Source organism: Vanacampus margaritifer, chromosome 1 (genome assembly GCF_051991255.1).
Source record: "Vanacampus margaritifer isolate UIUO_Vmar chromosome 1, RoL_Vmar_1.0, whole genome shotgun sequence".
Classification (NCBI taxonomy): Eukaryota; Metazoa; Chordata; class Actinopteri; order Syngnathiformes; family Syngnathidae; genus Vanacampus; species Vanacampus margaritifer.
This window is the reverse complement of record NC_135432.1, coordinates 23,920,850-23,946,171: the sequence shown is the minus strand read 5'-3', so window position 1 is coordinate 23,946,171 and position 25,322 is coordinate 23,920,850. Positions and strand designations below refer to the sequence as shown.

Sequence of the window (25,322 nt, the reverse complement as noted above, 5' to 3'; positions counted from 1 at the left end):
AATGAGAGGAAGGAGCCGTTTTGGTATTTTGCACTGAGGTATTTCTTCAATTACATTGTATTTCTTGCCTTCATTACCATATAGCAGGAACTCAGAACTTGCTGTCATAATTTGGGGGAAAGGGTCAAACAGACAGCAAGGCGGATTTCACATTTCAGGCTTTTGTCAATTACACAAGGTAATAAACTCTTTGGGTGCAGTCAGGAACACAAGTTGGGGTACATTTGGCGTAACACATCCTGTCAAAAGTCAGGCCTTCAAAATAAAAGTACAGCTGTATCATCGTTTCACCACATTTCTTTGGCCCCATGGTGGCTTGTTTAGCAATCATTCTAAAACTATTTTGTGCTTGTTTTTTGAGTGTGACTGCTAAATAGCTCACAGTGGAACCAAATATATCAAGTTTGTTGGAAACTGTGTTATTATGCTGCTTGATTTATTTTGAAGGTATGACTTTTTACAGGTAGCGTTATGCCGACGTTCCTTGAGTTTGGCTGAGCAGACTTGGCTTGAGTTGCTAATAAAAGCTTCTATTGTAGAATACACCTCCTGTCAAACTTTTTTTTTTTTTTTACACAAACTACGAAATTCTTCAGATGAATATGCATACTGTCAATTCTGGGAAATGAAAGGCCAAGTCCTCTTTATGCATGAAAGCGGAATTTATGTACATAAATTGGGATCAAATTAATAAATTAGTCAAAAACCAAGTCTCTTTAGGGCATTCGAAAACCGAGGTTCCACTGTGTAGATTTTGGTAGCTTGAACTCTAAAAACAGTTGGGTCAAAAATAACCCAATTAAGGATAAAAAATGGACCGATCCACCTTATTGGTCAATTTGACCCAATATCCTGGGTTGTTTTATACAAAATGACCCATTTTTTTGACCCAAGTCAAGGATCTGACCAATATTGAGTTGTTTTACGCTGAAAGACCAATTTCTTGACTCAAAGTTGGGTCAAATCGACCCAAGTGGAAGACCGGTCCATTTTTTACCCATAGTTGGGTTATTTTTGACCGAACTGTTTATAGAGTGTGGTAGGTAAGTTACCAGGCCAGCAAGCACTGTTTGTACTGTAGGTGGGTAGGTACAGTATTACTTTGTAATTGTACTAAATAGGTATATATTAGAATAGATGGGCGTAAGACTGGATTGACCAACTTTAAGCAACTAAACTAAAAGAAGGGAAGAAGTGCTATGCATTTTTCATGCGATCTGCATGTGTGTGTGTGGAGAAGAAAGGTGGAGGAATAATATTTGAGGTTTTCACTTGCCCCAAGATGACTTAATGATGATATGGGTCTCTTTCTTCTGCAGGGCAGGGTTACTTTTAATGGGACCTGAGTGACATGTTTTTATATGGCTGCATAAGCTGCAACCCCCAAAACACACACACACACACACACACACATGTATAAGCATACACACAGAGAGACAAATACTCGCTCCGAGATTGTGCTCACATGCTCAAAATCGTGCATGTTGAGGAATGTTTGCTTCGTGGACAGGATAATCTTTCAAAGCATATCCTTGCCTATTGACACTGTCTTGATCATACACAAATGAAGTTGAACCCATCTTAACTCAAGAAATGATCATATGTAATTTTCCGTGTATATATGTATCGTCAAAAATAATATACATTAATTAAAAGGGGTTTGATGGTAATCCGAGGCAGGGAAAAATGTGTTTCACGTCTAACTTTTTAAGCTCTGTATATATTCCACTTTGGAAATCCAAAATATACTTCCTTTGTGTTTCAGCACTTGCTTGACAGAAGTGTCTGTCAAGTTTGCAATAATCACGTCAGGCTATTTCTTTAATGACTCTGTAGGCACCGCCGAGGTCTGTCGGCCAACATTCTTGATTTTTGGAAGATCTTGTCAGTTATTTGAAAGGCATTTTGGAAGTAGAAGACGAGTTAAGATGGAATGAGAATTTAAACGGTCTTCATGTCTGGCTTGTCTGTGGGAATTTTTACAGGAATGGTTGCTGCAGAATGCTGTCATTATGCCGCAAAGGCCAATGTGTGTGTGTTTGTTTATTGAGAACCACTTTTAGCTTTGCAATGGCACATGTGCTGTGTGTGACTGTCTGAACATCTGTTGTTATCCCTGATGTTTCTCTTCTGTCCTGACTTGCATATTTCATTTTTCAAGCTGTTAAATATTGTTAGCTTATTCTTTCTCTTGTACTCTGTCTTCCCATAATGTATGCCCCTTCAAGTGTCAAGAAGAGGATGTCCATGCACGCACACACACACACATCCAAACACATCGTGATTTTTGTTGCTCTCCGTAGTAATGGATGATGATGCTCAGTTATTGTGATGTAAATGCATGCCAGTTTGATGTCATCCAAAAAAGATTCAACTGTGATCGAATGTATTTTCAATTTATTTTTGTCATTTTCATAATGTTCACACTCAATGATTATGAGCAGTATTCATATTATTATTGTTTTGTATTATTGGCCTTATCCCACATCTAAATTAAATCAAACTTCATTTGTATAGCAGTTTTCATACATAAAAATGTAACGCACTCAAAGTGCTGTGCAGTATATAAACATCCAAAATACAACATAAAAAAAAAAAACGCCCCCTCCAACCTCCCATAGTGGCTTAAAGGTGTAAAGCTCCCCAAAAACAAAGTGAGAATTAAAAAATAGTTTAAAAAAGGTCAACATCTACTTTGCAAAAATTCACTTATTGTGGGGGTGGGGCTTGGAACGTATCACCAGCGAAAAGTGAGGGAACACTGTATAAAGTATATTGGAGGAAGTATGACAACTTTGTAATTACGGTCAAATCCACAGGTCCTGGCTAGTGTAGTGTGTGTTTGCACTTGTGCAGGGAGCTTGCACAGACACTGTGACTTGTTGCTGGAAACAAGTCCAATTTCAACATTATAAAGTGCTTAACTATTTCCTTCCAAATTCTCATGAGAACAAATTTCACTGCGCTTTCTGAATATTGAATAAAATCACATATACGCACATATTGTGTCTTGTCTATCAAGCTTTAGTTGCAACTCCATTAAAGCAGACAGCGTGAATGCAGAAGGCAGGCCTCGGGAGAGCCCTGGTGCTATAACTTGGTGACCCACAAGGCGTTACCACGGCGACCAGGAGGCCGCGTGAAGGCGGAGAAAAGAGAGTTGTGTGGTCCTACCTGTCAAAAATATTTCCACGACAGACGAGGGATATAAAAGGTTCATCTGAGTGTGAGAACGTCTAGGTGTGTTTAAAAGGAGACCTCTGCGAGGGGGAGTCTCCTTTAGCTGTGTGTGTTTAATACACTTTTTTGTTTATATCATTTTCGGGCAGTTTGGAACAGATTTGAGTGTCATATTTAATGTGATGTGATTTTAGAATGATGGAAATTGATGACTTAGCTGCTTCAAGTCAAAAACTGCCAGGGTGACTGAGGCGTCAGTCAAATACCTCGGCAAAGAAAACGAGTAAGAGATGGAAACCTGCAGAGGACAAGAGACAGCCGGAGAGTGGAAGCGGGGGGGATTTGAGGGGGAGGAATGCCAGAATGCCCAAGAGAGGCAAGAACTGGCAGCCCAGTTTACAGACACGGTCTGTCTGGGCTGAGAGACAGCCGTGGTGGCCCAGCCAACACAAGGTCATGTGAAAAAAAGTCACCCGTTCTCCACCCACCCACATATACATCCATCAGAATCTATCCAACCTGATGCGTACACGTTTTAGCTGCCAGAACTATGTAACATTTGCACCCACCAAAAAAAAAAAAAAAGAGAGAATCAGAGAGATGAGACACAGCAAGTCTGACCCTAACAACTCTTCGGGGAGCTTTTAGCCACAGTGCTAAGTGAAGCATAACGTGTGTTGAGGCTGCTTGTATGAACACACAAGAGGCCGCACAGCGACACACACGGGCACAAAAACGCACAAAATGTCAAATTGTGAACGGTGGAAATAGCAATAGCCGATACATCACAGAGGTTCATAACAATCTCCACATATGAAGCCAATGTGCCCCCTAGAGGTTGTGAGCAGCATCAAAGCAATCTGATTGGACACTCCAATTCCAATCCTTTTTGGGGTGATAAAATTAAGATTAGGATTTTTGTTGCTATAACATATATAAAACAACGTTGAGTAAATTGATTTTTGGTCTCCTAATTATGAAATGATTGTGGTTTTATGTTTAGGTTTACCATTTGAAGCCTTTTTGGTGGAAAAAACAATGTTCCTGACTCTTCCATTTCTTTCTCCTCACTTCCCTCTCCCTGCTCCACCTTCCACCCCCTCCCATCCTTCCCACCAATCGCCGCCGAACACTACACTCTTTGACTAAGTCTTAATCTTCATTACAGGGCATTAGTCCACTGGGGAGGCCTTGTCTCGTCTCCCCGCAGCGCAGCCTGGCACTATCCCGCAAAGGGACGTCCCGCCACGGCATAGCACAGACACCCTGCCAGCAAAGCCCCCATCTCCCCCACCACCTTCACCTTGCTCAGCCCTTTGCTCAAATGAACTGTTAAATAAACGGCTGGCCCTAATCCACATGAAGGAGGCGTAGGGTGGAGGGGCGGGTGTGGGTTAGGTGGCCAGGCTGGAAGGGAAGAAACAATAGCGGCGGCCCCGGACGCCTCCATTTTAAAGCAACCATCAATCTTGCTCACCAGGAGACGTCACTTTCTTTCTTTTTATGGCATAGACGTGATCATTAATGACTACATCTGCGGGAAATAAATGAGACCAATAGTAATGTGAAGCATGTGGCCAGCATCACTCTGAGAGCAGAATGCTTGTCAGCCTTCTTACAACAAAAAAATACTCTTTAAATAAATCCTCCACATGTTTATATTCATCAAAGGGCTACTTGGAAATCACAAATGTGAACCCAAAGACAAGCTGGTGTGCAATTTGTTTTTAATTGGTAGTTGTTCACCCTCTTCGGGTGGGAAACATTTTTTCCACCTCATGGTGAACACCAAATTTATTTTGTACACAAAAAGTGCCTCAAAATGGTGGTGGTGGGGGGCGGGGGTGTTGGGGGGTGATATTCAGAGAAAAAACTCACTCAAATTTACGAGGAAAAAACTCATACATTTGTGACATTACAAAGTGGCAAATTTGCAAGGAAAAAAACTCCCAAATTTATGAGAAATAAAATTGCAACTTTGTGACATTATAAAGTGGAAAATTTGCGAAAACTGCAGATTTGTGAGAAGAAAAACTCTTACGAGAAATACACGTAGCTTACGCGGATGTTTGTGCCAATACTTTTGGGTTGGGTTTTCAAATAAGTAGATCCTAATTGCTTTAGCAGAGATTAATTAACCATGTCATATTAAGCATTCGCACTTTGAAGCGTTTGGTACAAGTCGTTAAATTGATGTGTTGAATCTGCTGTCCTCAGTCCCTTGCATTTACCTAAAATATGCTAGCTTCTGATTGGTTAGTGTTAGTCAGCTGATAGGTGGTCAGGAAGTGTTGTCGCTGTAGCTTGCCCTGTGTAAAGAGTAAAGTTTAGAAATCCGTCTCCATCCTGCCTTTTCATTTTACAAAGATTGTACCATTACCACCAACGAATCTTGGACAAAAGCCAGCACCTCATCCATAGCTGTAGCTATAAGTAAGCGTAAGCGTAAGTTTCTGAGTTTTTTTTCTTGCAAATCTGCCAGTTTATTTCTTGTAAATTTTTTCTCGCAATTTGCCACTTTATAATGTCACAAATCTGTGCCAAGTTTATTTTTCATAAATGTGTGTTTTTTTCCACAAATATTACACCCTCTCTTTAAAAAAAAAAAAAAAAGTATACGTGGCCCTAATACGCTGTCGTGAGTAAACAAACACCACACGCACACACAAGGAATCATCTTTCCCTCAGCTAGCAAAGACAGTTGACGAGCTTCCAATTGGGTAATTAAAAAGGATGGCTAATTGAGTAAACAAGCATAAAGGTCGTCACCCCTAATTAAGTAATTAGAGGAAGAGCACCCTCAGCCAGCTCGCTGCTAATTAACGCATGCACGACAGCACGTAGCGACACCGGCGACGACACGGAGAATTATCTGTTGGAGAAACAATGATTAGGCTGAGTGGGGGATCCCAGGAGAGGTGAGAGAATGACAGCGACTCACACACACGCGCACTCACCAAGTGTGTGTCCTAGTGCTAATTCATGGCGGATAATCCTTTTATTCACTTAGTTACAATGAAAGTGATGGTAACAGTTGGCTGCAGTTCCCAGAGAGCGAGCCGTGTTGGGTGCATTCAAGCCCTCGTAGGGAGAAGCAGACATGGCCCGGCTTTTGTTCCCCCTTGCAGACTATTGACTCAGGTAATAGACTCTCAGAAGGAAAATTCAATAGGCAAATGTAATGATCCAGTCAAATCTTTGTATACATTTACATATTTTGTTTGTGCTTCTTCACTCTGCTACATTAACGCCAAAAGCCATTTCGCTTTCCATATGCCATTGGGGTGGACTTTATACAGGAATCCAAGCGTACTCTAATCTCAGCTGTGACATTTCAGATGGAGAAGCTCATATTTTCACAAATAATTTTTCCCTGGGGAGTATTATCCACAACATTAACCAGGAAGTCGAAGTGATTATCCCCCCCGATTCTCTTTTGGGAATACTCTCGTGCGTATATGATGTGATTTATTCTAATACAAACCCATATCTAGTCAGCTATTTAGTTGGATATTAATGGCTTTGCTCAATGAAAAGAGATGTTGTATTAAAAAGGTCAGTCAGCAATTTACACTGAGAAACAAAATTGAATGCCACGCAGTCGGGCCTGAATTTTAACATATGCATTCACCAGGAAAACTAATATAGTTAAAATATTTGAGTATTGCAATATTTTAATAAATAATAATTAGAGAACATAGAGGAAAATATATAAATATACATTATATATATATATTTTTTAAACACACACACTTAACTGTTTCACAACAAAATTAGTGCATGGCCGACAAATAAAAATGACAACAGAAAAAAAATCACATATTTTTAGATACATTTTTAATCACCTCCTCCTAATAAATAAAGCGGGTCAGCGATATTTTGCCTGAGTGTACTGGATTTTCACAATTGAGCACAAAAGCAGATTAGCCAGTCTTAAAGTAAAAAAATGCATTAATTAGGTACCACTGCGGGAGATTAAAATCTAATTATTTTCTGGCGCAGAACGAAATGTTTTTCCATGTTAGGTCAGGATAACTGCATGGTGTTATCAGCATCCAACAATGCCACCCTTTCGTGCGCCCCCTCCCCGTGCACCATTGTGTGGCTGATTTAAGATCCCCAGCTAATGGGCATACCTGCCTGACAAACATGACTTCTTAGCAGGTGACTGCTGTCAAGTATGTCTAAAATAACAGGTAAATGAGTTAGCAATAAAATGGACTTAGGGGTAACAGGTAGGGGTGCTCATTATTGCTGCTCCTAATCACTAAACAGATGCCATTCACTTGCCTTAAGAAGGCAGCATTTTTCACCACTTGCTGGCCAGCGACCCCCCCAGCACCGCAACACACTTCGAATGGAAGGCTCTCTGCTTGAGTTCCGAGCCTTTCTTTCACTCTCTTTCTCCCCCCCTCACCCTTTTTTTCTCCCGTAAGATTATCAGTTTTGATTACCGCCGGCAACAGGCTCTTAGCAGCAGTCGGAAGCGGCGTCTCGTGGACCTGAAAGGCCCTCAGCGGGTCGCAAGAAGCTTTTGAAATTATGGGGCTTGGTTCAGAGGGAAAGTGCTCCGCGCGCCACTTCAGGGGCCATTTAATCAACTGCTGACTTTTGATAGTCAAATAATGGCTAATTACAGTAGCACCTGCCCACGGGGTCAAAGGGTGGAAGTGACTTAATGGGAGCTATCATAGAGGCAGAGACAAGAAAATTACAGATTTTTTTAGAGGGGGTGATCTCTATATCTTGTGGATTGGTTGGAATAAATATGAAGGGCTGCTCGTCAGTGCTTCAAATGCTGAGTATAATGAACTGTTTTCACATCCAATGTGAGACTGACAAGGATGGTGGGGTGAATGTAGCAAGACTGACTTTGATTAATGCTTTTAAAGTTCGACAGTATACCTGGATATGCTCATTATTGTTCCTTTTTTAATTGTCGCCTTTTTTAATTGTCGCCTCGTCGCCTCAGCATTGCTTTTACAATCGTACATTTTCTAGACCTGTAGTTTTCAAACTGGGTCCAACGATCAAACCGTAGATTTAGGGTTTTCCTTATTATCTTGTGTCATTTTAAAAAGTACATATCTTTATTTGGAAACTGAGGAGCCAATAAGACAAACAATAATTAATTAATAAAAAATAGTCCTTCCTACCTTAGCGTCAGACAAAATCTCTGATATGATTGTGACCGATCATCACATAAATCTGACATCCCTGAATGGTCTTATTTTTAACAAAACATAAGGCAGAATATTATCAAGCGTATATTTTCATATTTTAGAAATTTTGAAATTGAGTGTTAACCTGCTTTGAAGAAGTCCATAAAATGTTGCCAATTGTTAAAAAATTTGTACCATTGATGTTAGATTCAACTGGAAACATTTTTCTGCCATTACTCTTGGTGCACCCCGTGGATGGGTACTCGTGCATCCGCAGTTTGGAAATCCCTTTTTGAATTTGATTTATGTACCTACTCGGTAACAATTTAGGTTTAATGACCACAAACAACAATGTGCTGAACACACGTCATTGTCGCACTGTCAAAGGAAGTCATTTAGAAAATGAATAGAAGGTGACACAAAGTGATAGTTTACTACGTTGCAAACAAAGTAACGGATCAAAGCATATTAAAAGTGACCTATACGTGTCAGTGCGTTGATCTAAGACAGGGTGGTAGGTACCACTCCCATGCTGCTACAAGCCCCCCTTTAACCCTCCCCACCAGCGACAACTTAGTCCCCGCGCTCTAATGTTCAGGGACAAAGGCTATGTAAAGATTCGTCAGCGATTACAAAGCTGCAATGCCGCGGCTCAATTACTCAAACGTTGTGTACCACTTTAAGATATATGTGTTTGTTCTCCTGCGTGTGAGTGCATGTGTGTGTGTGCGCACACTGCGCGCGCGTAGCCCCTGTGAGATATTAACAGGCTTGTGGCTGTGTCAGCACCGCCACGCTACGTTTTTAGTCTTTCATGTTCCATTTATTTGACCCCTGCCCCTCAAACACGCAGCAGCTTCACTTTATACACAACTCGGCACCTTCACACACACACGCGAGCACACGCATCCACAGCACTACAAACACACCCACGCACCTCTTGGCATACAACAGAGCAATCAATTCCTTTCTGTGACCCTCTCCCTCTTTGTGCTATCACAAACCATATTTGCCCCATCCAATCAGTTTGATTAATCATGCACCAGACTGCAGCTTTGCAATCAGATGACCAGCGCATCCCACCGCCTACCCCCAGTTCTGCACACACGCTATTTCCCCATAGACATCCACTGTGTGACAGCACCATAAACTGCCCATTTATCAAAGTGTCCCCCATCTAACACACACAGGCACATATACACACACACGCGCACGCACAAACACACAAAATAATCCAAACAATAATGTATGTATTTATTTAATTGTGTCTGTTCATGAGAAGGAAAAAACCTGACCGAGTTCATTCAATCATCAACCAGATGTGCTTATAACAATTATTTGATTATAAAATGTGATGAATATACAATATGGCAGTTTTCCACAAAGAAACCTGCATGTTAACGTTTGTATAAGAAATTTGATATTCACTCATTACTCATTAGGACAGGGTTTTTTTTTTTTTGGGTGTAATTGTATTTTTTCTCTACTATTGCTTCTTTGCAGATATTGAACGTGCGCTCTCCTGAAAGCTTTGTTTGTTTTCAAGTTCACCAGCCTGTTGCCCTTCAGGAGTGGCTGCATAATTGGGAGGGCTTCATGCAGAGCCCCTGCCATTCTTCATAGCGCAGCAGTCAATAGTAATAATGGAAGACATATTCATAGATGTGTGATGGCGGGGGTGGCCGGGGCTTGCTCTCAACCTGCTGTATCAGTTGAAGATTTAAAAGCCCTGTTTTTTTTGCTTTTGTTTTACCCTTTGTCATGATTTACTTGTTTTTTGTGTGTCTTTCTCACAGTTTCTTTTGTGCGTCTTGTCCTCCCGTTTCTCACCATCAATCTTTCAGACTGCCGCTTACAAACACATCCCGGCTTTCCTGACTTTGAAACAATTGCGACTAGTTCTTATTTGTATGGGAATGATTTAGTGGTGCACTTGAATATTTGAGCAAGCAGTTCTATCGGGTGAAAAAGAAGTGAATATGTATGAAGCATCATACATATAGAGATTGTGCAAACATAGTAAAATGTGACAATTGCCTGCACGCAGCTGAAGTCTTTCCTCATGTGCTAACAGCTTCTGTCCAGGGCAGCCAGCAGCTCATTGAAGCCTTTTTTATTGCTGGCCTGTGTTCCAGAGGGCAGCCAATGTCAGTAATCAGGATATGGGGGTTATCCTGGCTGACCCAGGTATCGAGCCTGCTAGTGGGGCCCTTTTCTCCAAGTTAAAAGCATCGACTTTTGCTGGGAAGGCAAGGCAATGTGGCTTTTACATAAAAAATTTCACAACCGAGCAAAGCTGGTATAAAATACAGATGTTAGCAGTGGTGGCTGGTGAAGTTTTTCTGCTGGTGAGTTGAAGAGGGTGGTGAGAACAAGAAGGGAGGGGGGTGCTATGAAAAAAATATACCCCAAGTTACTAACATCCATTTTTACGAACAATTTGGGTCACACACAACATTTTCATCGAAAAGTGTCGTCTATTTACCGTTTATTCTTGGTATACAAACACTTGGCATGGACAAGCGGATGGATAATCTACAGCAGGGGGTTACCAACATGGTCCCCCAAAGACCACTTGAATAGCCCGCGGACCTGTTTCAAAAATAGTTCACCAATGATGGGCATTGTGATTTTCTACGAATGCCGAGAATGAAGTGAACATCTGAAAATGTAAACAATCGTAGAGATTTACTGACTTGAAATAAATTGTTGCATAACATGATCAGTGTCTTCACATAAATTAATGTCATTAATTATTAATAACTAGAGCTGTCACTAACAAATCTTTTTAGAATTGATTATCATATCGGTTATTCGGTTACGTGGGTAATCGGCCCGCACTCCATTTTATGGCATTTTTGTGGTCAACTTAGCCGCATTTTTTTCCAGTAGCCATCATTATAACTTATATAATAATAATCATCTTCATCTGATTGAACATATATTTTTTTAATAATTAATAATTTTATTTTTTTTTATTAGCAAATTTGTTATTTCAGAAGTGTGTATAAAACTCTGCGCCCTTTGCACCAATCAGCCGCCAAGCAGTAGTTCTCAGCCTCAAAAGGTTGGTGACCCCCTGATCTACAGTATATTGTGTCTTCTCGCGATGCGTAACCATCATTGTCAACGTACATACTGCCTTGCTGTGAACTGAAAATTATTCATATCTCTCCATGACGAAAGGTGGAAAGCAGTTGCACATGTAAGCGGAAGTTAAGCCTCTGATTCTTCGATCATCCAATCACAACTGAGTGAAACAAAGTCCGAAAAATATTTTATTTGCGTCAGAAAAGATTATTTACAGTGTTTATATTATTTATTGAAATGTAGCATATGTTTGATTAATGTTGGTCAGATCAAAATAGCAATCCTCGATTGTCGTCTTGAGCCAGAAGTTCCATCTATGTATACTTCTACCCAATAACAGATGCCAGAAGCAGCCGCATTGTTACGACTGAATGAGGAAGTAAATTTTGCTTAACAAGTAAACAAAGTGCTAAACAGTCAGAATGGCTCCGATAGAAAAGGGAAACTGATAAAGGGAGTGTTTTGTCATACGTGAGCGGATAGATCAGCGCCGTGCCTTCTCTCACGTTGTGTAATCAAACTGAGCATCATGCAGCGCAAGGTAGGCTACGTATTTTTGTTTAGCTCTTGAGTAAGCACTCGTTGGTGGTAGTGTGTCCAATTAAATAAATATATATATATATATATATATATATATATATATATATATATAAATGACCAAAATAAGTGTGTAATGAATTAATCTTTTAAATGATAATGTGACGCCCCACTTTATTATTTTGTGTTTTAAAGTTTCCCTGGATTAGTTTGCCAAAATCAACCAACGAATTGGCAAAGCAACAGTTGTCGTCAATCATTGCAGACATGAACCACGTAAAACACACACTTCTGTCATATTCTACACATTGTGGATAATCTGAATTAAAGAGTTTTCCAAAATGTCCGTCAAGCAAAAACAAGGTCTTTAACGGCTGCCAAGGGAGACTACTGATTGTTTTTCCAAAGGAATTAGGTTGACCTGACCCTCATGTGCCGAGCCATCTTTTGAATGGCTGATACTTTATTTGTTTTGCCCCTGCAACAACAGAACTCTCGGGTGCGCCGTAAGCGCCCGCTCTCTCCGGCATGGCCACAAACAACTAGACTCACTTTTCCTTTCCTTGTCTCTGTGGCACGGGAAAAAAACGAGCTCCATGGTTTCTACACAATCACAGGAGGCAACGTGGAGGTATGTGCGAGGCTGTGATAACACAGAGCGATGGGAGACAGATATGGGAAGGGCAGCGGTGGTCACGCACTCAAACACACACACACACACATAGATCTCAGCACTTTGGCACTTTAAGGGCACAAAGCAGAGACAGGAAACTTCACGCTGAGGTTATTAGTGCCGAAACAGATGACTCAACTGCGATATTTTGGCGTCATTGTTTAAATATGAGCAATGGTAGCACATTGCAAGATAGACACTGGACTGCTACGTAACTTTCTCTTTGTTCTGTGTACTTACTTGTGTGTGCTTGTGTGTCGGCTGGGGGCATTACTTGAGAGTCCAGCAGTGTGCCGGCGCCCCCTATTGCTTGTCACGTCTCTTTCGTCCAAGCATGGAAAACGTGAGCGAAAAAACAAAAGCAAACCAACGGTTCATAATTACACGTCGTGGTAATGTTAGAATGAGTCAGATCATAGGTGGATGATTTATTCTAAAAGTAAACTAAATCCCGACTGTAGAGAATCAAAGGTTGTCGTGATCTCATTACAGCTCCCTCCCTTGTTCTGCAGCATGCATACACACACACGCACACACATTTCTCACCCATCAATCCCACGGTGACCCCTGTTTCAAATTCATTAACAAGACTGCAAAACTTGCAGACACAGCAATCACCTCAAGCAAAATAAATCACAGCGCCCGAGGAAAGATCAAACCTGCGTGTGCGTGTGTAAGACTGGTTTCACATACGTGTGTGTGCGTGCATGCTGGTAAATTATAGCAGTGTCATGTCGTCAACTGCAGAGCGGGGAGAGGAATCTGTTTGGACAACTGCTGAATGTTTTGGTTCTCCCACAGCGCCTTGGAAAGCCACGCAGCCACTGTATCTTTTACAAATTAGCCTGTGTCGTCTACCAAGCACTTTGTCTTAACCCTGGCCTAAATGCTGTCTGCCCACTGCAGGACAATCCTGGGTGGGTGCAATTAAGGTAGGTGGGGGGGTATAAACAAAGAAGAGCCATAGTGGATTGTTGTGACCTCGCTGAAGGTTCAAGATCAGTAAACGTTCAAAGTTTTGACATTGATTGTTTATTTTGGTAATTACATTTTTGTGCTGGGAAACCCTTCCAGGTTTTTTTTAATGTTTTTTTTTCTCCCCTTGAAATGAATTGAAATAGAAATAATCTGTTCTAGCCCCATAACCATTTTGGGTGGGTTGGGGGTGGGGCTTGACATTCATTGCTTTTCAATTCACACTGTGTTTGGTCATTTGACTTCCTGAGTTGTTGTTGATCAAAAGACCTGCTGCTCTGCTCAGGTGACATCCTTTCAGATTAAACCAAAGGAAAAGGCAAAACACCCTAGCAGAGTAAATCTCTTGATTCTGGCTGAGTTGAGGCCCACTATAGTAAATTTGTTTTACTCATGTTTTACTCACAGAACTCAGAACCACAACAGTGGAAGGCTTGAATGTTTGGGAAAAAAAGAACAAGTTAGTTTTTAATCTGGATTTAAAAGCATTCATACTTGGGGCTGACTTCACTTCTGTTGGCAGCGTATTCCATTGGCGTGTAGCATAACAGTTGAATGCCACTTCACCATGTTTGCTTTGAAACCTGGGCTCCACTAATTGACCGGAGGCTGCAGACCTCAGAGATCCAAACTGTACCGATGGTCAACTGAAGTCTCATTGAATATATGTATTTGTAAGGGAAAACATTGTTACAAATAAGGTCTGAAACTTAAAAATAAAAATAAAATAATAATATTCACGTACAATCAAAAGTGAATGAAAAGTTGACATTGTACTGAACATATTGCATGGACACATGAAAGTTTTCCATCTGCTGTTGTCCATCTTTGTCTTGTTGGCAGAACTGCTATAGTAGACCAGAAGTAGAGAAGGTCAAAGTTATTCATGTGACGACCGGACCACAAGTAAAAAGAAAAAAAGTGTGTTTTGATGGCATGATGATGATAAAGTGAGTTTGCAAATTGCTTGGGGATTGCCAGTATAAAAATAAAAAAAAACATAGCGTGCACCTCACTTTCTCTTCTGTCTTGTCCTTTTTGTTTGTTTGTTTTTTAACGGGTGTCTCCTCTTTTTGCGGTGTAGCATGTCATAGACTATTAGGTGGTCCGGCCATGAGGAGGAAATCCTTTGGGCTGACTTGAGTCGCAGCTTAACAGTTTAGCCATTGTTCACAGTCTCACACACCAACACCGCTTTTCAAAAAAGAGAGAGAGGGGAAAAAACGGCCACCCTCAGTTCATGCCACAGTGGGAGTAAGTGAAGATACAGAAGATGAACTGAACAGACAACACCTCTGTCATCATGAATACATTTAGGAATGATACATAGTTGCAGCGCAACACTGCTGACGTCCTTCCCAGCCCACACTCGGCCGTTCCTCGCTACTTATCAGTTTGCAGGGGAGGGCAACAACCTGACAAATCCACTTACACAGCAGGAGATTGTCTTTGCTCTCTAAATAATATCAGCTTTTATATAATAAGTGCGTGTGAAACATGAGTATTTGTCTCCCGCAAAGGGAGGTGGCGTACTGCCAAACATGACGTTTTTTTGCACGCTAATTATATGATGTCATTATTGGCTGCATATCTCTCCCTGAGCTAGAATGGCAATCGCAGACATTGACAAAAGTCAAACAATGCTCTTGGACCATCAATACTCTTTTTTTAGCACTTCCTCAGTGTTGATAAAAGTGTTTTTAAAAAAGTGTAGTGGCTCCTGGAACCTCTTTTTTAATTTTTTTTTATCTGGAACTGTAACAAAATGTAATTGATCCTTCCAGCAGAAGAATAGTGGCTTTCCATCGCCAAATATTTGCACCTCCTAATGTATGGACCTCTTTTCCCAAATTTGCACCAATTGTCTGTATTGTGCACTGGATGAATCATTGGCAGATCTTACATACTGAATATTATTTGTGCAATTGTCTTTTCACAGATCTTTAGACAAATGCAATAGGCGCACAACAAATTGTTATGCCGTTTATCTGTAGGCGGTGGTTGAAATTGAGCAGGCGTCTTTCGGTTATTTCAGTTTTTACACAAACCCACATTGCTTATTGAATAATGCTCACAAGTTGTCATTCTAGTTTTGTCAAGATTTTAAACAACAGTTGACTTTAATGTGCGATGTTGCTCTGGTGCTTTCTGCTGCTTTTTTTTTTTTTAGTTTGTTATTTCTAAAGGCATATATGATTAAGTATCATCTACAAAGCAGTGAAAATGAAAGATATATTGTTGTGTAATATAAACAAGCAGAAACATGTAATGTTAAACAATAGAGCCAGGTACAGATTCCTCCACATTTAAACAGTAACCACTATTAGCATTTTTCTCAATTGTTATGGATTTTGATTTGAGACTTATACTTTGTCAAGGTTTTTTCAATCATGCTTGCAGTCGTAGATGTATGCTTGTGAGCATTCCCATAATTGTAAGCAGCAGTTGCAAGAAAACAACATAAAACAGAGGGGAAATCTGTTCAGCCTATATTCATTCACTCCATTTTAAAGCGTTCTGATGAGTGGTTGTCATCTCTCTGCCAACAACACGCAGACCATGTGCTGCCGGTTGTTATCAAGGGCACTGAGAGAATATTTGTGGTTACTGCTAAAATTTACCCGTAACTGTTATTAAATCTTAAAGATGTGTGTGGGGGGGGTTCAACTAAAATAGAGTATTGCTTCCATAAACAAAGTATTTACTATCGTAATGTCACAAAGCAAAACCACTGATTGCACCCACTGGTGGAGAACCACATTGCCTCGATTAACCAGGGCAGAGGCAAAATGTAACAGGCATATTTAAAAGGGTGAAATGTTGGAAAAAGCTGAAACATTTCAAGTAAGGGTTAGTGGGTCACAGAGTGACCAGCCAACATGGCCCTTTCCAAACATTTTGTGCGCTACAAATGCGCACATATGCACACCCGAGGGGGAATGTTCTCTCACAGTGGTGCTAGTAATTGAATCAAGCCAGAATCGAACGCGGCTCCCCCTCCCCTTTCCCATCCTCCTTTCGCCTGCCCACTCGCCCGCCCTCGCCTCGGCTTTAAAAAGGTAAGCTTTGTGGTTAATGGGAAGCAGATGTGAAGTGAGGCCTGCATGGTAAAGGTGCAGAGTCAGAGCCCCCACATGCACCCCTGGCCACAAATATATCTTCATTGGCCAGAATACGGGTGTCCTCTTACATCTGCTCCAGCACGTCAAATCACACTCATCTGTGTGTGTGTATGCGTGCAATAAGGTGAACACTAATGTGTGTGTGTGTGTGTGTGTGTGCGTGCATGCGTGGACCCCTGGGATGTGACTGACACGCATCCCTATCACCAGATCCTGACAGCTCCACACGTCTGTCTCCAATATCCCCCCACTGTGTCTTCGGAAACGTCATCCCATACAACCATTGGCTTCATAATGACGCTCGTTAGCATGTGTTTTTGTCAGGGTGTGTGTCTGTGTGCGTGTTTCAGCAGAAAGATTGAGTTACAACACGAAGCTAAAAGTGATCATCAAAGTATCTGACTGCGTGTAAAATGTATCTCCTATATATGTTTATTTTTTGTTGTTGGGAGTTATAATGTATTTTCAACAATGAGAATGAAACACAATAATAAAATATAAAAAAAAATTTTTTTATAGCTTACTCGGGTAGATATGTAAATTAAATATGAAAAGTCACACTCAAGCCCAATAATATTCTTCCCCATAACCTCACTTGATTATTATGTCAAACTGATGTTATGTACAAAACCAAACCTTCACATATTGAGTCATCAAATGCCACAAACTCCATCAAGTTCAGGCTCTTTCCCCAGCAGCAGCACTTTGTCCTAATTATGCTTTTTTACCAGGCCTTTTTCTATTTCAGTCCATTATACTGCACACATGTAATTATGGTCTAAAGCACTATATGTTAGCCCTAAATCTGGCTTGTCACTCGAAAACCTCGGGATCACTTTCCGGGGCTTGACATAGCTGTAATGCTGTCCAGCTGTTGTTTGAAACATATGGAAGCAGGACACTATTTGATGCCAACACTACACAGATACACATTCTGTAAACACACAGAATAATCTTATACAGTACTTGCAATTAATTTACATGATTTGGTTCACTTTTCAGTAGACAAATACCGGTAGCTTGAATCATTTGAAGTGATGCTAAATGCATTATATCGTTAAATGACATTATCAACATTGCGTGATGATATGTTAATACACAAACAAACAGCCAGTTGGGTGGGCGGGGTGGGAAATCCCCTTTCCAGGATGACCAGGCTGCAATGGATACCAAGTGGGCAAAACTTGAATTAAGGAATTTTAAACATGCATACATAGTACATTGGCACACACACAAGTGCATATCAATAAATGCGCATATTGGGGAAAGCTTAATTGTTTCAGTAACGCAATAAAAAAATTCAAAATATACCACATATGTCATGACTATTTATTTTTATTTATTTATTTATGATTATATTTTCCATCTGAAAAAAACTCAAATGTAAATATAATTTTAAAAAATTTAAGTGATTTTGTAGTCATTACTACAGAAATGTATTTAAACTCAGTTTCACTACCGACCTACTAAAAAAAATGAACTTTTCTAATATATTTATTGAGATGCACCTGAAATGTGTAATTGTCATTTTTCATTACTCTCCTTATTGTTCACATTGAAATATCCGTCTGTCTCATATTTGCTCTCCCACCAACCTCTGTCACTTCCCAACCAGATGAGGTAGACACAACATGAACTGATACAGGACTTTGGACCCTGTCCTTCATCACTCACTTCATCCCATTCAACCTCAAAGGATTTGGCAGTGGCTGCAAGCGAAAGGAGTGAAAAACACGCAGCTGCCTGTCATATTGGCATTGTGCAGTAAAGTGAGAAAATGGAACACATCCACTGCAATATTTTCAGTTTTGATCAAATCCCAAACAAATTGACAGCTCATTCATTTAATAATCATTTTTGCCCCCATTTCATCATTGTCCCACCTCAATGAAGCCATTCGAAAGTGACCAGGAATAACAATGTGAAGAAACGTGAAATACAGGCAGTGGGAGAAGCAAAGATGAAGACTTGACTATAGGGACATCAGTAGAGAGACGGGAAGAAGAAAAAAAGCCAAATGAGAGAAATGAGTGTGAGGCAGCATCAAGGAAGGAAGCAGACAAGGATATGCAGAGGCAGCGCAAGAGGAGACGTCCCTGGAGAGACGAGGGCAGGGTGAGTTAGCAAGTGAGTAGCCTATTGACAGACAGACCGAAGCACAGATGAGTGAGGAAATCCCTTCTGTGCGCACACACCATAAAAACACCCAGCTGCACTCCGTTTGTGTGCTCGTGTGTATGAGTGAATCGAGGGGTGTATTCGGTTCATACTGTGCATTCTACCCACAGGACCCTCTGTCTTTATTGAGTCATCCGAAAGGACTTTACAGACATTTTGCAACAAAAACACACATGCAAAATAAAAAATAAAAAATTCTGAAGTCATTTGGCCCCTTCCTCTACAGATGGCTTCTGGCTGCTGCGTTTGTTTGGAAATATGTCTAAAAGTGTGATTCAGCTCCTCACTGTAACGTTTTATGTCACAAACGCTCATTCAAACACATTTTCCCATTCATGTCTGTATTTGAGTTCAGGGGTTAACTTCTATTTTTGAGAAATTTGTAACCTTTACCTATTGAGTCACCTACAACACACAAAACAAAAACAGAAAAGTACATAACTGGTGTACAATGCCTTTTTGTACCCTTTGATACTTGATTTTTGGGAATATAACTGTACCTTGCTGGCCTTAGAAAATCAAAATTGAGTCCAATATAATTAGCTCTATGAGGATAGATATGGACTGCCTTTATGTCCACATGGTATTCTATTTTTTTCCTGATTCCACCGATTTTCATCTCTCAACTACTTCTACATTTATCGACTGATTCAAACCATTCAAACTTCAACAAGTTTCAAAAATACATCCTTCACGGGTTATTATTTTTTTCATTCCAAGCATTCCATTTTTCCTCAATTCAACATTTAACCCTAAAAAAAAATCCCCATTAATTTCCAATGAGAAAAATTCACTACCATTTAAAATTCAAAATATTCAGCTCAGCAATTCAAGTATTCAAGGATCAATTTTCAACATTGCCCCAATTCCCACTTACACACAATTCCACACTTTTCATCTATTGCACGTGTTTCACCAACAAAATTCTCGTTTCGAGGGCATAGGTTCAGGTCAGGGCTAAGGGTTTGGGCTAGGGCTTGTATCGTTCCAGAATTCAAAATGGCATGCTCATTCAATTCACCTCAGTCCACCGCAAAATCTTTCCCAATTCCACACTGGGGGTTTGGCTCAGTGGTAGAGTGGTCCTCTGAGGTTGTGGGGTTTGATCCCTGGGTGACCCTGTGAAAGTATCCTTGAGGAAGATACTGAACCCTCAACTGCTCCTGATCAGTGAATGAGTAGTCAAAATGTAAAGCGCTTTGAGGACCTTGCAAGGTGGAAAAGCGGAAGTGGAAATTCTGTATTTTTCACCAAAAAATTCACCATTCATTTCTAATGACACATTCAACAATTTGTTCCCATTCTACATTCAAAATGTTCAATTCATTTGCTTCACCTTAGGAACAATTTGAATTATCTCCACAATTCTCACATGGAAAGAATTCAATATTTTTCACTGACATTTTCCACATTTTTCCCAAAATCATTTCACCTATTTCCACATAATTAAATATCATTCCGCCACATTCAATGCATTCATTTTCACTACCATTCAAGATCATTGTATACCATACAATACATACATACCAATATAATTTAACATTATTCCATCATCAACCATTTGACATATTTCCATATCTTTCAACTATAGTCTACCTCATTCAATATGATTTCACGTTTCTGTAATTTTTTGTCCATCATTTCGGCATTCACATGCAATTTCTCCAGAAATTGCTTCATTCTGTTTGTAACAGTGTTTACATAGTCAGCCTTTAATTAATCGGGTGGCAAAAGGCTGCTGTGTGGACCTTGAATGAAAAAAACATTGACATTAAAGTTCCTGTAAAGTGAAAAAAAATGTCTTCTAGATATGGCACACCAGGAGCAAACAAACTAACAATGTTTATATTATGACACGATGACTTCATCACACAGCCAAGTTCTTGCCTCTTTGTTCCTGATTTCTGCCAAGGAAGTAATCAAAAGGAACAGACATTGTAATAATGCCTTTATATAACACAGCAAAAGAATAGGTAGTATATTGGGTTGTGACCCACCTCAACCCGGCCAGCCCTACCTGACCTCCCCTGAAGATATATACCACTCGATTCTCCCTAATTACATTCCTCACTGACAGAAAGTTGGCCCCAACATCTCCTGCTAAGGCGCAGGTGCCAAAACTTGCCATAGCGAGACATCAGAATGGAGGATCCATCCACTGTATGAGTGAAGAAGGCAGGGAGATAACTGCTGATGACATATTAATTAATGTGTGTGGAAACACACACACACATGCGTGTTGGTGTGTGTTGCTACTGTGCACTGAGTGGAGTGAGCTCATGTGGATATGACAGCCAGTGATGGATGGTGTTTAGTGTAAGTGGGGAAATGGAGGGGAAACCTGTTGCACAGCATCTGCAGCATGTGTGAAAGCCCTCATAAAGGCGTCAGCATTACTCCGCCGGCCTCCGTTGTCACGTCTCTTCATTATTTTATAATCATACGTGTGCATCATATTTAGAACATTTTTGAAGGCATATATGTGTTTGTAGTTGTTTGGTCTGACAGGATTATAATATTATGTGTGTTGTTTGGGAAGAATGTGAATACCGATTGACATATTTCGATAACATCTGTCTGACATTGTAAACTGTAAGATGTCTGAATTAGATTGGGATTTTTATCCACCTTCGTACGAGACCTGAGGTCTGCCTGAGAATATCCAATTTCATGTTTTAGTTTTTTGTTGTGTTTTTTACGCATATCCAAATTGTGCAACTTTGGAGCAAAACATCTAAAGTGTGTCAATGGAAGCGTGTGGACTGTATATTCATCCTTAAGCAATATCTCTCTCTCTATATATATACAGTATATATATATATATATATATATATATATATATATATATATATATATATATATATATATATATATATATATATATATATATATATATATATATATATATATATATATATATATATATATATATATATTCAATCTTGAAAAAAAATGGAGACAAACGTTTAACATTGGATATTGAAACTATTTGTATGTAGGGTATGAGTTTAACTGAGCTGCTGGATTGGGTTAAATAAGTTATCTCTTAATTACATTGTAAAGACAAATGCAAGCCATTTGTCTTTACAATGTAATTAAGAGATTTTGGCCAGCCTCTAAATAACAAAGTCTTCTTGCTTGGACGAGGCGACACTTAATAGGAAATCTATTAGCAAATCAATTTCAGACAGCTAATACATGATGTTGGTAGCGCACATGTTGAGGTTTTTGTAACATAGCACGAGGCAACGTGTATATTGTTGATACACCAAGACCATTTCCACCATATGGAACAGTCAGTTTTGCTCTTGTTTGGTATAACTTTATTCTATTTTTCTATCGAGCTAAATCTTCTAAAGGGCACCAAAATAACCAATCATTATCACACCGTTTGACATCTGAGCCGAAAGCAATATTTTGATATCTGCATTATATCTTAATTGATTTTACAACATCTAAGTATCAAAATACACAGCCCCCCAACCCCACCCCCCAAGACGACTACAAACTACATGTGATAAAATTCGGGTTTCAATAGGTGCAAGTTGAAGATCTAAAACAGCTTTGTCTGTCTTTCTGTCTGTGACTCAATGTTGATGTTACTTCTGTCAATTCCACAACAAACAACAAATCTAATCTGATGACTAGCAAAAGACAGTGCGGACAGTTGAGGTTCATTTCAGTATCTTGCAATTTAGACTGTGCCATTGCTATGTCATTACTTACACCGATATAACCATTTGAGTAGCACACCACACGGTGGCAATTAACCATTCCCAACTGTACTTTGGAAAACCGAACTAAGTCATGAAAAAGTATTGAGCACAGTTCCACTTTCACATCTGAAAAGGTAGCGCAACATCTGTTCATCCCGGTGGTTATTACGAAGCCGCCGCTTACTACAGCAGTGTGAGACTGCATTTCATATTCCATAAACATAATGGTTTCATGTGACTGTGCGCAGATAAATATCACAGACCCTGCCTGAGGGAGAGAAAAGGGGAAGAGGGGGGGATGATCCATTTTTTTTATATCACATAATACAGCTTTTGTGTTCCCACAGAGTACAAGAGGGCTTTTTTTCTCGGCCCCCTCCGCTAAATCCCTCAGCTATCTTTCAGACAGTGATAGTTACGGAAATTAGCGGTGCAGAAATCCATAAGCGTCAATCAACAGGGGGCTTATTAGTGTCTTTGTGGGGTTACCAGGGGGCACCACCTTTACATAACCCACACAGACATCCACAAGGACACAAAATTCAGTCATATGCATCACACGTTTTCAAAGATGGGGCTGGTAACAGTTTATCAAGGGTTCTTGGAAAGTAAGACTTAAGAGCAGCATATTTGCTGTGCATGTCATGATCCAAATTGTTCACCGTAAAACAAGCAAGCATAGCAACCTTTAAAAATGAGAAGCCATATTGAAGTTGGTGCAGTTGTGCATTTAGACCACGAGGCCAGCACAATTTCCATGCAATAGAACTTCCCAATATTCCCCCTCCATCTCGCATGTTGCTGTTTGCTGGGAATGTGGTGGCGGATAATAAATGGCGGCAGACATGGACATCGATTTCGGTAATAACAGCGAGAGCAGAACAGAGGCAGTGGCAGACGTCAGCCCGAGGTCCATCCATCTATGAAAAAGGACATGCCAGTAATAGGAAAACACCACACACCGTTATGGCCAGAGGCAAAGCACACAGGCAACTTATCACAGCACTGAACTTTGATGCTTCGCCGCGTACTGGGGAGGGAGGGGGCGTATATATAATTCCATTATTTCTTCACAGATGATGAGACACAGCCTATTTGTGTGTGCGTGTGTGTGTGTGTGCGTGTGCTATATTATGATGTGTTTGACCTTTGTAAACTTAAAGGTATCTTACAAATCCACACTTTATGCTGACTTGGGGGATAGTGTTGGTTCCTGTAGTGTTATTCATTGAATTATTTAATACTACACATCTTTAATAATATATATTTTTAAATGGCTAAATTTTTCCAGGCCTGTTAAATGAATGAGATTTGATCCAAAATACAGTTACCTGTGGTGAGGTATACACATTTCCTCATATCATATCCGTATCCATATAATGTGGACATTTCAATAAATAAAGTTTTGTTGTTGTTATAAGTTATTGGTGGTGTCGTTGCATGTTAGCCTGACTTGCATGCAGGCAGTGTGCATGCTGAATTCACACTCAGTGACAGTGTGAGCGTGTTTGTTTATATGTGCACTGCAATTGGCTGGCAAACTAGCCCAGGGTCTTCTACGCAACATAATATTATTTAAATGTATTTCCTACTCTTAAGTGATATGTTTAATTTTTAGAGATATGAAGGTACTTTTTGTGAATATATATAAGTTGTGACTGAGCAAGATTGTATGACACCACTTACAATTAGCTTGATTGAACAAGTGATGACTTAACTTGCTAGCTTGTTTTCCTCCTCCCCACAGTGACTTGGGACTTGAAGGATGAAAATTGTTGTTTTGTGTTCAAGTGGTGAAAATAGTCCAAAATTATCTTGATGTATTTTTTTGTTTGTTTTGTTCAGGTTTTTTTTTTTTTTTACAATAACGAGTGAAAACCAATAGACATTTGAATAACCCTGTTATGTTAGAAACGACTCACTTTAATATGTGCAGATGTATTTCTATTAAACTGCTTAGTCAGCATATCATTTAATTTATTGCATCACGTATGATTTTAAGACCTTTGTGAGAGTTTGGGAAGATGATACAACCACTGTTGTTTTGAACATGATCTTGGGGTGATGTTGATGTTGGTACTTTGTTTAATTTTGCTGATTCCCTGAAAGGTACGTATTGATTTTGGAGATGTAGGATTTCTCCAGACAGCAATGATTTACTGTACATTGTATTTTGGTTTGCAGTTGGCACATGCATATTTGATGCCCTGTGATCTTACTGTGGTAATAATTTTATAGGATCATTGTCCTTCTCTTTTTCTTGGCTTTCTAGGGAGCGGGAGCGATGGGGCGAAATGTTGAAAGTATTGACTGCCAATAATAATTGGAAGTGAGCCTAAAGAATCTAATCTTGTAGTGGGAACACTTGTACGACAATGTTTCTGGACAAGGGCCTGGAACACATACACATACTCATACACACTCTGACCTCCTAAAAAATAAGGAGAGATGCCAAAAGCTCCTGCAGAGGTGTTGGCCACTGCTTTTTCATCTTTGTGTTTCAATGAATGAATATGTCTGGCCAAGAATTCCTTTAGCTCCTTGTTGTCCATAGCAGGTGCCAGAAGTGATTTGTCAATAAGTATAAGGAGGAAGCTGGTGGTTGGACACAAAATTCCAGCGCCAAGCCTGCCTTGGTTCCACTTGGCTCTTGTTTAGAAGTCCACCACAGAAATGCCAGTCGCTCGCT

The 25,322-nt window shown here is 40.0% G+C and overlaps 1 protein-coding gene across 5 annotated transcripts in view; it reads left to right on the top strand.

Moving 5' to 3' along the window:
* Positions 1-25,322, top strand: part of prdm16 (PR domain containing 16) — a 191,041-nt gene that overhangs the window by 115,688 nt on the left and 50,031 nt on the right. The window lies entirely within an intron of this gene.